Genomic DNA, 13,701 nt, shown 5'->3' on the forward strand with positions numbered 1-13,701 from the left:
TACCTTTTAAAATTAAAGACCACTGAATCATACAAAAGTGTATTAATTATATGGATGTTTTGATATGACTCTTGTGTAATTACTTAGGTGTAAGAATATTACTTATATGTGAAACGAACACACGTATACAGCACCGAACTTAAGACATAAACCCATAACTTTGAAGCTCCCATGCCTCTCCTTGGAGGCATTCCCCCTCCCCACTAAACTGATTACTGAAATAGAACCATTGCCTTGAATTCTTGGTTTTATTCCCTTTCTTTTCTTTGGGGTTTTAACACAAGTATCTGATATCCTAAATCACTTCATTTCTTTTTACACATTTTTGAAATTTATATCAATTTTACTCTGAATAAAATTTTCTAACTTATCATTTTTCTGCTTAACATTATGTTTATTTTCACTACATTTTATTTATTTACCTAATTTTCACTACATTTATTTATTACAGTGTCACTACATTTTATTCTTCACTTACAGCACTGTATGGTATGCCATTATAGGAATATGCTGCAGTTTTATTTACCATTTCTTCTGGAAAACGGACATTTGGATTGCTTCCTGTTTTTAAACTACTCTAAGGAATTTTTGCATGTGTTTTCTGGTGTACATTTGCCAGAACGTTCCTGAGATTTATGCCAAGGAGAGAAATTGGTGGATCAGAAAGGCTCTGCACATCTTCAGTTTGCTTAGATAGTCCTTCCTTTATTTTTTCAAAGTGATTATATGAATTTATGTTCTCAGTGGCTATACACTGGAGTTCCCATTTTTCCACATCTTGCAAAGGTGGATATGAAATTATTTTTCACTGTGGAATTAATTTACATTTGACAATTGGCACAGTTGACCTACCTTAAAAGTGTAGGGGTTTATGGCAATTAAAAAGCCATTGAGACTTCATTGAGGGCAGATTCAGAGAAGTTGCAGGGACAGCTAATGTGGGAAGGATGCACCTTAGAGTCAAAATTTTCTCAATAAGGTAAGATTGATTCTGTCTGCCGAGAATGAAAGGGTAAGGAGGCCTCAAGGAGGCTGGTGAAGGTTTTGAGTAACTGATAAGAGACTCTGAAGACCAAAGACCTTGTTAAACTGTGCCTCATCGGGCCCCATTTATTCATTAAATGTTGATTTTTTTTTTTAATGGAAAGCACCTCATAATAGGCATTGGAAATGCATAAGTAAATGAGACTCAGTCCTGCCTCCAAAGAAGCCTAATGAGGAAGACCAATGTAAACATATAATTATGCAATGAGATGCTTGCTATGCTTTAGGCTCTACTCAACACAGCAGGAGTGCAGGAAGGAATAATTGGCTCTGAGTGAATGAAAAAGGAAGGCCTCATGAATGACAGAGAAGTAGGAGCATTCAGCCAAGGGTCCTGCAGCATGAGAGGGCACCATGCCTAGAGTGGCCTCAGCTGAGTGTTTCTGAGGGACAGGACACTAGAGACAGTGCAGGAAGGAAAGGCTGAAGAAGTAGGTTTCTACATCACAGATTTAGGGATTTATCTTGTGAACAAAGCAGTGGCATCAGAAGTTTTGTTTCTTTTTAAATTGTCTTTTAATAGCCTTTTTTGAACATCCTTATTGGAGTATAATTGCTTTACAATGGTGTGTTATTTCTGCTTTATAACAAAGTGAATGAGTTATACAGATACATATATCCCCATTTCTCTTCCCTCTTGCGTCTCCCTCCCTCCTACCCTCCCTATCCCACCCCTCTAGGTGGTCACAAAGCACCGAGCTGATCTCCCTGGGCTATGCGGCTGCTTCCCACTAGCTATCTATTTTACGTTTGGTAGTGTATGTATGTCCATGCCACTCTCTCACTTTGTCCCAGCTTACCCTTCCCCCTCCCTATGTCCTCAAGCCCATTCTCTAGGAGGTCTGTGTCTTTATTCCCATCTTGACCCTAGGTTCCTTATAACCACTTTTTTTTAAGAGGCCATATATACGTGTTAACAAACAGTATTTGTTTTTCTCTTTCTGACTTAATTCACTCTGTATGACAGACTCTAGGTCCATCCACCTCACTACAAATAACTCAATTTCGTTTCTTTTTATGGCTGAGTAATATTCCATTGCATATATGTGTCACATCTTCTTTATCCATTCGTCTGTTCATGGACACTTAGGTTGCTTCCATGTCCTGGCTATTGTAAATAGAGCTGCAATGAACATTGTGGTACATGACTCTTTTTGAATTATAGCTTTCTCAGGGTATATGCCCAGTAGTGGGATTGCTGGGTCACATGGTAATTCTATTTTTAGTTTTTTAAGGAACCTCCATACTGTTCTCCATAGTGGCTGTATCAATTTACATTCCCACCAACAGTGCAAGAGTGTTCCCTTTTCTCTACACCCTCTCCAGCATTTATTGTTTGTAGATTTTTGGTGATGGACATTCTGACCCGTGTGAGATGATATCTCATTGTAGTTTTGATTTGCATTTCTCTAATGATTAATGATGTGGAGCATTCTTTCATGTGTTTGTTGGCAGTCTGTATATCTTCTTTGGAGAAATGTCTATTTAGGTCTTCTGCCTATTTTGGGATTGGGTTGTTTGTTTTTTTGATATTGAGCTGCATGAGCTGCTTGTAAATTTTGGAGATTAGTCCTTAGTTCCTTCATTTTCAAATATTTCCTCCCATTCTGAGGATCGTCTTTTTGTCTTGTTTATGGTTTCCTTTGCTGTGCAAAAGCTTTGAAGTTTCATTAGGTCCCATTTGTTTATTTGTTTTTATTTCCATTTCTCTAGGAGGTGGGTTAAAAAGGATCTTGCTGTGATTTATGTCATAGAGTGTTCTGCCTATGTTTTCCTCTAAGAGTTTTATAGTGTGTGGCCTTGCATTTAGGTCTTTAATCCATTTTGACTTTATTTTTGTGTATGGTGTTAGGGAGTGTTCTGATTTCATTCTTTTACATGTAGCTGTCCAGTTTTCCCAGCACCACTTATTGAAGAGGCTGTCTTTTCTCCCCTGTATATTCTTGCCCCCTTTATCAAAGATAAGGTGACCATATGTGCATGGGTTTATCTCTGAGCTTTCTATCCTGTTCCATTGATCTATCTTTCTGTTTTTGTTCCAGTACCATACTGTCTTTATTACTGTAGCTTTGTAGTATAGTCTGAAGTCAGGGAGCCTGATTCCTCCAGTTACGTTTTTCTTTCTCAAAATTGCTTTGGCTATTCGGGGTCTTTTGTGTTTTCATACAAATTGTGAAATTTCTGGTTCTAGTTCTGTGAAAAATGCCAGTGGTAGTTTGTTAGGGAGTGCACTGAATCTGTAGAGTGCTTTGGGTAGTATAGTCATTTTCACAATGTTGATTCTTCCAATCCAAGAACATGGTATATCTCTCCGTCTGTTTGTATTGTCTGTAATTTCTTTCATCAGTGTCTTATAGTTTTCTGCATACAGGTCTTTTGTGTCCTTAGGTAGGTTTATTCCTAGGTATTTTATTCTTTTTCTTGCAATGGTAAATGGGAGTGTTTTCTGGATTTCACTTTCAGATTTTTCATCATTAGTGTATAGGAATGCAAGAGATTTCTGTGCATTAATTTTGCATCCTGCTACTTTGCCAAATTCATTGATTAGCTCTAGTAGTTTTCTGGTAGCATCTTTAGGATTCTCTATGTATAGTATCATGTCATCTGCAAACAGTGGCAGCTTTACTTCTTCTTTTCCCATTTGGATTCATTTTATATCTTTTTCTTCTCTGATTGCTGTGGCTAAAACTTCCAAAACTATGTTGAATAAGAGTGGTGAGCAACCTTGTCTTGTTCCTGATCTTAGTGGAAATGCTTTCAGTTTTTCACCATTGAGGTCGATGTTGGCTGTGGGTTGGTCATATATGGCCTTTATTATGTTGAGGAAAGTTCTCTCTATGCCTACTTTCTGGAGGGTTTTTATCATAAATGGGTGTTGAATTTTGTTGAAAGCTTTCTCTGCATCTATTGAGATGATCATATGGTTTTTGTCTTTCAATCGGTTAATATGGTGTATCACATTGATTTATTGGAGTATATTGAAGAATCCTTGCATTCCTGGGATAAACCCCACTTGAGAATGGTGTATGATCCTTTAATGTGCTGTTGGATTCTGTTTGCTAGTATTTTGTTGAGGATATTAGCATCTATGTTTATCAGTGATATTGGCCTGTAGTTTTATTTCTTTGTGACATCTTTCTCTGGTTTGGTATCAGGGTGATGGTTGCCTCATAGAATGAGTTTGGGAGTATTCCTCCCTCTGCTGTATCTTGGAAGAGTTTGAGAAGGATAGGTGTTAGCTCTTCTCTAAACGTTTGATAGAATTCGCCTGTGAAGCCATCTGGTCCTGGGCTTTTGTTTGTTGGAAGATTTTTAATCACAGTTTCAATTTCAGTGCTTGTGATTGGTCTGTTTATATTTTCTATTTCTTCCTGGTTCAGTCTTGGAAGGTTGTGCATTTCTAAGAATTTTTCCATTTCTTCCAGGCTGTCCATTTTATTGGCATAGGGTTGCTTGTAGTAATCTCTCGTGATCCTGTGTATTTTTGCAGTGTCAGTTGTTACTTCATTTCTAATTCTATCAATTTGAGCCTTCTCCCTTATATCTTGATGAGTCCGGCTAATGGTTTATCAATTTTGTTTATCTTCTCAAAGAACCCGCTTTTAGTTTTATTGATCTTTGCTATCATTTCCTTCTTTTCTTTTTCATTTATTTCTGATCTGATGTTTATGCTTTCTTTCCTCCTGCTAACTTTGGGGTTTTCTTGCTCTTCTTTCTGTAATTGTTTTAGGTGTAAGGTTAGGTTGTTTATTTGAGATGTTTCTTGTTTCTTAAGGTAGGATTGTATTGCTATAAACTTCCCTCTTAGAACTGCTTTTGCTGCATCCCATAGGTTTTGGGTCATTGTGTTTTCATTGTAATTTGTTCCTAGGTATTTTTTGATTTCTTCAGTGAACTCTTGGTTTTTAAGTAGTGTATTGTTTAGCCTCCATGTGTTTGTATTTTTTACCTATTTTTTCCTGTAATTGATATCTAGTCTCATAGTGTTGTGGTCAGAAGATACTTCATACGATTTCAATTTTCTTAAATTTACCAAGGCTTGATTTGTGACCCAAGTTATGATCTATCCTGGAGAATGTTCTATGAGCACTTGAGAAGAAAGTGTATTCTGTTGTTTTTGGATGGAATGTCCTATAAATATCAATTAAGTCCATCTTGTTTAATGTGTCATTTAAAGCTTGTGTTTCCGTATTTATTTTCATTTTGGATGATCTGTCCATTGATGAAAGTAGGGTGTTAAAGTCCCCTACTATGATTGTGTTACTGTTGATTTCCCCTTTTATGGCTGTTAGTATTTGCCTTATGTATTGAGGTGCTCCCATGTTGGGTGCATAAATATTTACAATTGTTATATCTTCTTCTTGGATTGATCCCTTGATCATTATGTAGTGGCCTTCTTTGTCTCTTGTAATAGTCTTTATTTTAAAGTCTATTTTGTCTGATATGAGACTTGCTATTCCAGCTTTCTTTTGATTTCCATTTACATTGAATATCTTTTTCCATCCCCTCACTTTCAGTCTGTATGTGTCCCTACGTCTGAAGTGGGTCTCTTGTAGACAGCATATATACGGTTTTTGTTTTTGTATCCATTCAGCCAGTCTATGTCTTTTGGTTGGAGCGTTTAATCCATTTACATTTAAGATAGTTATCGATATGTATGTTCCTATTCCCATTTTCTTAGTTGTTTTGTGTTTGTTTTTGTAGGTCTTTTCCTTCTCTTGTGTTTCCTGCCTAGAGACGTTCCTTTAGCATTTGTTGTAAAGCTGGTTTGGTGGTGCTGAATTCTCTTAGCTTTTGCTTGTCTGTAAAGTTTCTAATTTCTCTGTCAAATCCGAATGAGATCCTTGCTGGGTAGAGTAATCTTGGTTGTAGTTTTTTCCCTTTCATCACTTTAAATATGTCCTGCCACTCCCTTCTGGCTTGCAGAGTTTCTACTGAAAGATCAGCTGTTAACCTGAGTTTCTTGTACTTTTTTTATTGCTTTTCCCTTGCTGCTTTTAATATTTTTTCTTGGATTTAATTTTTGATAGTTTGATTAATATGTGTCTTGTCATGTTTCTCCTTTGATTTATCCTGTATTGGACTCTCTGTGCCTTCTGGACTTTATTAACTATTTCCTTTCCCATGTTAGGGAAGTTTTCAACTATAATTTCTTCAGATATTTTCTCAGTACCCTTCTTTTTCTCTTTTTCTTCTGGGACCCCTATGATTTGAATGTTGGTGCATTTAATGTTGTCCCAGAGGTCTTTGCTACTGTCCTCAATTCTTTTCATTCTTTTTTCTTTATTCTGCTCTGCAGTAGTTACTTGCACTGTTTTATCTTCCAGGTCACCTATCTGTTCTTCTGCCTCAGTTATTCTGCTATTGATCCCTTCTAGAGAATAGTTAATTTCATTTATTGTGTTGTTCATCATTGTTTGCTCTTTAGTTCTTCTAGGTCCTTGTTAAACGTTTCTTGTATTTTCTCCATTCTATTTCCAAGATTTTGGATCACCTTTAGTATCATTATTCTGAATTCTTTTTCAGGTAGACTGCCTATTTCCTCTTCATTTTTAGGTCTGGTGGGTTTTTATCTTGCTCCTTCATCTGCAGTGTGTTTTTTTGTCTTCTCATTTTGCTTATCTTACTGTGTTTGGGGTCTCCTTTTTGCAGGCTGCAGGTTCGTAGTTTCCGTTGTTTTTGGTGTCTGTCCCCAGTGGCTAAGGTTGGTTCAGTGGGTTGTGTAGGCTTCCTGGTGGAGGGGACTAGTGCCTGTGTTCTGATGGATGAGGCTGGATCTTGTCTTTCTGGTGGGCAGGTCCACATCTGGTGCTGTGTTTTGCGGTGTCTGTGATCTTATTATGATTTTAGGCAGCCTCTCTGTTAATGGGTGGAGTTGTGTTCATGTCTTGCTAGTTGTTTGGCACAGGGTGTCCAGCACTGTAGCTTGCTGGTCGTTCAGTGGAGCTGGGTCTTGGCGTTGAGATGGAGATCTCTGGGAGATTTTTGCCTTTTGATATTATGCGGAGCTGGGAGGTCTCTGGTGGACCAACGTCCTGAACTTGGCTCTCCCACCTCAGAGGCACAGCCTGATGCCTGGCTGGAGCACCAAGAGCCTGTCCTCCACACAGCTCAGAATAAAATGGAGAAAAAAAGAATGAAAAAGATAAAATAAAATGAAATAAAATAATTAAAATAAAAAATAATTATTAAAAAAAATTTTAAAGTAATAAAATAAAGAGGAAAAAGCAACCAAACCAAAAAACAAATCCACCAATGATTGCAAATGCTAAAATGTATCATTAAAAAAAAGACAGGCAGAACCCTAGGACAAATGGTAAAAGCAAAGCTATATAGACAAAATCACACACAGAAGCATACACATACACACTCACAAAAAGAGAAAAAGGAAAAAATATATATATACCGTTGCTTCCTAAAATCCACCTCCTCAGTTTGGGATGATTTGTTGTCTATTCAGGTATTCCACAGATGCAGGGTACATCAAGTTGATTGTGGAGATTTAATCCGCTGCTCCTGAGGCTGCTGGGAGAAATGTCCCTTTCTCTTCTTTGTTCGCACAGCTCCTGGGGTTCAGCTTTGGATTTGGACCCGCTTCTGTGTGTAGGTCACCGGAGGGCATCTGTTCTTTGCTCAGACAGGACGGGGTTAAAGGAGCAGCTGATTCGGGGACTCTGGCTCCCTCAGGCCGTGGGGAGGGAGGGGCATGGAATGCGGGGTGAGCCTGCGGCAGCAGAGGCCAGTGTGACGTTGCACCAGCCTGAGGCGCGCCGTGCATTCTCCCGGGGAAGTTGTCCCTGGATCCCGGGCCCCTGGCAGTGGCGGGCTGCACAGGCTCCCAGAAGGGGAGGTGTATACAGTGACCTGTGCTTGCACACAGGCTTCTTGGTGGCTGTAGCAGCAGCCTTAGCATCTCATGCCCGTCTCTGGTGTCCACACTGATAGCCGTGGCTCGCGCCTGTCTCTGGAGCTCCTTTAAGCGGCGCTCTTAATCTCCTCTCCTTGCGCACCACGAAACAAAGAGGCAAGAAAAAGTCTCTTGCCTCTTTGATAGTTCCAGACTTTTCCCCGTATTCCCTCCCGGCTAGCTGTGGCGCACTAACCCCCTGCAGGCTGTGTTCACGCCGCCAACCCCAGTCCTCTCCCTGCGATCTGACCTCCGAAGCCCGAGCCTCAGCTCCCAGCCACCTCCCGCCCCGGCGGGTGAGCAGACAAGCCTCTCGGGCTGGTGAGTGCTGGTTGGCACCGATCCTCTGTGCAGGAATCTCTCCGCTTTGCCCTCTGCACCCCGGTGGCTGCGCTCTCCTCCGTGGCTCCGAAGCTCCCTGTCTCCGCCACCCGCAGTCTCTGCCCGCGAAGGGGCTCCTAGTGTGTGGAAAATTTTCCTCCTTCACAGCTCCCTCCCACTGGTGCAGGTCCCATCCCCATTCTTTTGTCTCTGTTTTGTCTTTTTTTCTTTTGCCCTACCTAGGCACGTGGGGAGTTTCTTGCCTTTTGGGAGGTCTGAGGTCTTCTGCCAGCGTTCTGTAGGAGTTGTTCCACATGTAGATGTATTTCTGATGTATTTATGGGGAGGAAGGTGATCTCCACGTCTTACTCTTCTGCCATCTTGAAGCTCCTCCCCCTAATAGCCTATTTTTAAGAACAGTTTTAAATTCATAGCAATATTGAGCAGAAAGTACAGAGAGCTCCCATCTACCCCCTGCCTCCACACATGCATCAGAAGTTTTTAAGCTGAGTGTCTTGCTGGCAGTGTTTTCAAAAAGGTACCTCCAGTTACCATCAAGAGACTGGAGCAGGAAGAGACTGGTAGGAAAAGAAGTTAGGAGGCTCATTCTAGGAGGGACAATTAATGGGATTTGGTAACCAAGTGAAAAGAATGAGGGAGGAGGGTTTTTCACTTTGCAGGTGGAAGGAAACATAATTTACGTATGTTGAGTGTCTAACAGGAAGGAAAAGTTGGGTGGCTTCTATATAGAGAACAATTTGATCTAAGTTTGGAGCAGTTTCTTTTATTTTCTCAAATGTTCAAAGGAAGTTCAAAAAAGCTGAAATGTATGGTACATAGTGGAATATCAGTCTTACCATCACATGCTCTAATGAACCAAGGTTTTATTTAGACAATTCTAGAGACTATTTTGTCTGCTATAATTTAGTAAAATTAAAACAACATTGCTTTTATGTATTTGAAAATAAGTATTTGTTACAGTGGTCATTATATAAACTCTGCAAAAGGCAAGTAAATAATACATTGAAGTTATTCTCATCTCAAACATAATTACCATGGAGTTCATGACATTTCATAGGTGAGTGCACCTGTATCCAAGCAATCCTTTTGGATCAAAATTTACTTCAGCTAAGATTCTAGAAATTCACTATAGAATTTGATTATAACTTTCTTAGGTAAAATACCATGGCACATTAGGAAAAGAAGACCTAATTGATGCCTTATTTGCTGAATATAAAAGCTGGAAAGATACTTTTGATAACATAATTCTTAAACAATAAAAGAACCTATGAGAAACTATTCTGAGATTAAAAGCACAATTTCATGCCTAACTTGAAATAAAAATAAAGGTAATTTAAAGAGTGATAGCATTCCATGAACTAGGTATCTTTTTACCATCTGCACTTCTCTAATCTCTATAATAACAATATCCAAACATGGGGTCTTGAAGCACCCTTTCAATTCTCAAAAAAAATTAAGTTGTGTTCAGCTTTATTTATTTATGGCTTTATTTTCAAGTTAACATTGCTGTTATAACCTAGGTAGTAGCTGAGGTTTTCTGTCATTTAAATGGAATTAAAATTGGCTTTAGCTCCTGTCTCAAGTCCTGTGGGGTATTTGGTGCCAGTCCCATGAGTTTTGCAGGCTATGGTGCCTTATGTTCTCCTGTTATGTCTGTCTCCAAAATCCTGTCTACTCCTATGACTGTTCTCTTCTTTCCCTGTCAAACTAACCTTGAAATAACACTGAGAATATTTTTCATTGGGAAAATAAGTTTTCAGTGATTTTTATTTTATTTTTCAGTATGTAGGCTTTGCAACTTTTTTGGGTTAAACTTATCCCTAAGTATTATTTTTTCTTTTTCATATTATTTAAAATGGAATTGTTTTCTTAATTTCATTTTCAGGTTGTTAATTGCAAGCATATAGGAATACCATTTATTTTTGTGTATTAATCTTGTATTCTGCAACTTTGCTGAACTCATTTATTCTAATTTTTAATGTATTCCTTTCCTTAGGATTTTCTATCGATTACATCTTCTGAGAATAGAAATAGATTACTTTTTTATTTCCCACAGATACCTTTCCTCCCTCCCTCCCTCCCTTTCTCCCTCCCTTCCTTCCTTCCTAATTGCCATAGCAAGGGCCTCCAGTACAGTGTTGAATAGAAGTGGCAAGAATGGACATCCTTGTCTTTTTCCTGGTCTTAGGGGAAACATATTAAATGTCTCATGTAATGGTGTTAGGTGTGGGGTTTTTACAGATGTCCTTTATCAGGTTGAGGAAGTTCCCTGTTATTTCTGGTTCATTGAGTATTTCTTTATCATGAAGGGGTGTTGAATTTTGTCAAATGGTTTTTCTGCACCTATTCTGAGATGATCATGTGCTTTGTCCTTTATTAATAAGATTTTTTTAGTAATTGATTTTTGGATGTTAAAACAACCTTGCATTCCTGGGTTAAATCCCACTTGTTAATAGCGCATAGTCTTTTTATATGTGTTTGATTCATTCTGCTAGTATTTTGTTGAGAATTTTGAGTCTTTCTGTAAGAGATTTTGGTCTATAGTTTTCTTGTGTTTTTTTGGTCTGGTTTTATCAATACTTGCTTTTTAAGAGGGTTCAGAGTTTGGAAAGGTAAAAAAAGCTCATGTGCAGCTGCTGAGACATTAAATACTACCTCTGGTACCCAATTTACCCACGTATTCAATAGCAATTTATTGTGAATCCACTATCCATAACTCTCTTCTATATTTTGGGTATATAGCAGTGAAAAATGCAAGGTTTCTGCTGTCAAGGAGCTTAACAAATGAGTACGTATAAAATAAAATATATAAAGAAATAAGTATAAATAAACTAAGAAATAAAAGTTATGTCAAGACTAATAAGTGATTAAGAAACAAAGCATGGTAAGGGAAGAAGTTGGAGGGAGATCTTAGGTAGGATCATTAGGGAAATCATCTTAATGAGGTGGCCTGTAAGTAAGACCTGAATGAAGTTAAGGCATGAATCGTGTGCACATCTGGGGAAAGAGTTCTCCAGACAGAGGACATAGTAAGTGCAAAATCTGAGGCAGAGGCATGCTTGATGTGTTTGAGGATTAAAAAGGAGGCCAGTAGAGCTGGAGTGGAGCCATCAGTTAGAATTATGTCCTACTGCACACAACTGAAAACTGCATTTACAATGGCTTAATCAAATGGGGGTTTTGTTTGTATCATGTGTACAAGCTGACGTGGGAGCTCCATAATGACCTCAGGAACCCAGATTCTTTCTCGCTTTTCTCTCTACCAATCTTGGCATAAATTCAATGCATGTGTTGTCTTATGATCAAGATGGCTGGTCTAATCCTATTTTCCCTTCTGGCTTTCAAGCAGGCAGAAAGTGAAAGATGAAGATGCAAAGGCCTCATGTGAACTCAGTCAGTTTCTTAAAGGTTTTATCTACTTATTTTTCCAGGTGGGAAGCTATTAAGCAACTTATGCTCATTGGACACAAATTAGGTATATCACATGAATACCCCTAGCTGCAAAGAAGGCTATGTGTGCCCATGTGACCAATAGTGGTTTTTTAGCTGGAGGAATTACCTATCCCCGTAACATGAGGATACTTTCAGTAGGAAAATAAGAAAGAATAGATTTTGAGTAGGCAGTTAGCAGTCTCTGATCCATGAGGTCAGAAAGGTAGTGGGAGCTGGCTAATGTAGGGGCTTATAAATTAGGTCTAGGTCTTTGGATTTTATTGAGTGACATGAAAAGCTTTAGAGTCTTTTGTTCAGAGGTGTCACATGGTATGGCTTATGTATTTTTTGAGTCTGGGCTTTCGATACAATTTTGTATACAGGAAGTTTAGCTGGGAACTAAGCAGAAGAGTGGGACCACAGCAAGTAAAATAGGAAAGGAAATTCTTATAGCCATGACTGAAATCAGAATCTTACTCAATCTGAAGGTACTGCATATTGGGGATTATCACCAATCCACTTAACACTGGCAATGGGGTTATTATTGCTGTCTGACAGGTGGCTGATCCAGTTCCAAAAACCCATCCATAGGATTTGCTTCCTTGGACTGCTTCTGATAGCAACTCTCTTATCCTGGATTTCTCCTAAAATCAGAGCCTGAGATGAATGCTTACTGTGAGGGTAGTTTCTTTAGGAAATGAGCAGGCTTGACGGACTGAGGGGAATAAAATAGAGGGAATGCCAATACAAGAATGTATCATAAAATTGGCTGTTTTTGAGAGAGGGCCAATGGTACTCAGTCATTCTAGGATTTTCTACAGAATGGTAAAGAATGAACCTCACAGTTGTCTACTGAAGGAATGAAAAGAAGAGCCTTTTATCAATTGGCTTTCAACCCCCATTACTTGAGTGTTGCCTGGTGGGATACTAACTCCCCTGCACTTCTGAGTTTCTTGTGCTTGATTGCCAAGGGAACTGCTGCACGCATCCCAAGCAGAAGCATCTGAGATCTGCTGGGATAGAGGCAAGGGATATAGTACAAATCTGAACTGATGTCCTTTTGTCATGAAGGGAGATGAAACTTGCAAAGAGGAGACAGGCTCTATTCACTGACAACTCATAGAACTGCAAGTGGGGATATTTATCTGTTGTCTTCAGTTCCTTATCTAGGTCAGATTTGAAGATAATAGGACATGTCCTTAATAGCCTCCTACAGAGTATTTTTGTTTCCTTGACAGCCGGAGGCCCAGACACACAGTTTTCCCACAACACAACCAACCAGGTAAAGATTCCTGATAACTGTGCAACCTGTGAACATCTGTCTCCAGCACAGTATCTCCAATGAAATGATTATGTATGAGAAGGATGCCATTATGTATGTGAAACAAGGAAGTGAAATGGTGCAGCAGTGAGAGCTGCTTCATTACTCTTCCAGTGAATGGCAAGACAGAGAGAGAAGATGCTTAATTTGCTGCTAGCACATGTCTAGGTAGAGTCAAAGATGGGGGAAATCTGAACTCAGAACCTGGGGTATCAGAAGTAGGGTGAAGAAAACCAAAGGATAGATAGGAAGAGGAAGCAAACATGATCCCTTACTGACTGGACTACATTATAATCAGGGCAAGAAATCATTCAGTAGTAAATGTATGAAGAGCCAAGTTTACCAGTAAGGTAGGGGACAGTGCGTCCTCACATGACTAGTAGGCTCCTGTGATATCTCACAAAATAGGCTCCCTCCCCCATTGGCACTAGAGCTAAAAATAATTTATTGTGGGGAATCTGCTTACTCACTGGGTGAAAAGGCAAGTGTGTTTACTTGATGGTAAGAAAGCAAAGCTGAAATCCCAGTTTTGCTCAGCACAATGTTTATTTTTATACTTCCGTTAATGCTAATATCCACCTTCTCAGATCCTGGCTATGGAATGCAGAATAGTGGCCTCCCAAAGATATCCAAATCCTAATCCTTAAAACTGATG

Source organism: Delphinapterus leucas, chromosome 18 (assembly GCF_059928025.1).
Source record: "Delphinapterus leucas isolate spDelLeu-1000000601 "Yukka" chromosome 18, BTC_Dleu_Yukka2, whole genome shotgun sequence".
In the NCBI taxonomy this organism is placed as follows: Eukaryota; Metazoa; Chordata; class Mammalia; order Artiodactyla; family Monodontidae; genus Delphinapterus; species Delphinapterus leucas.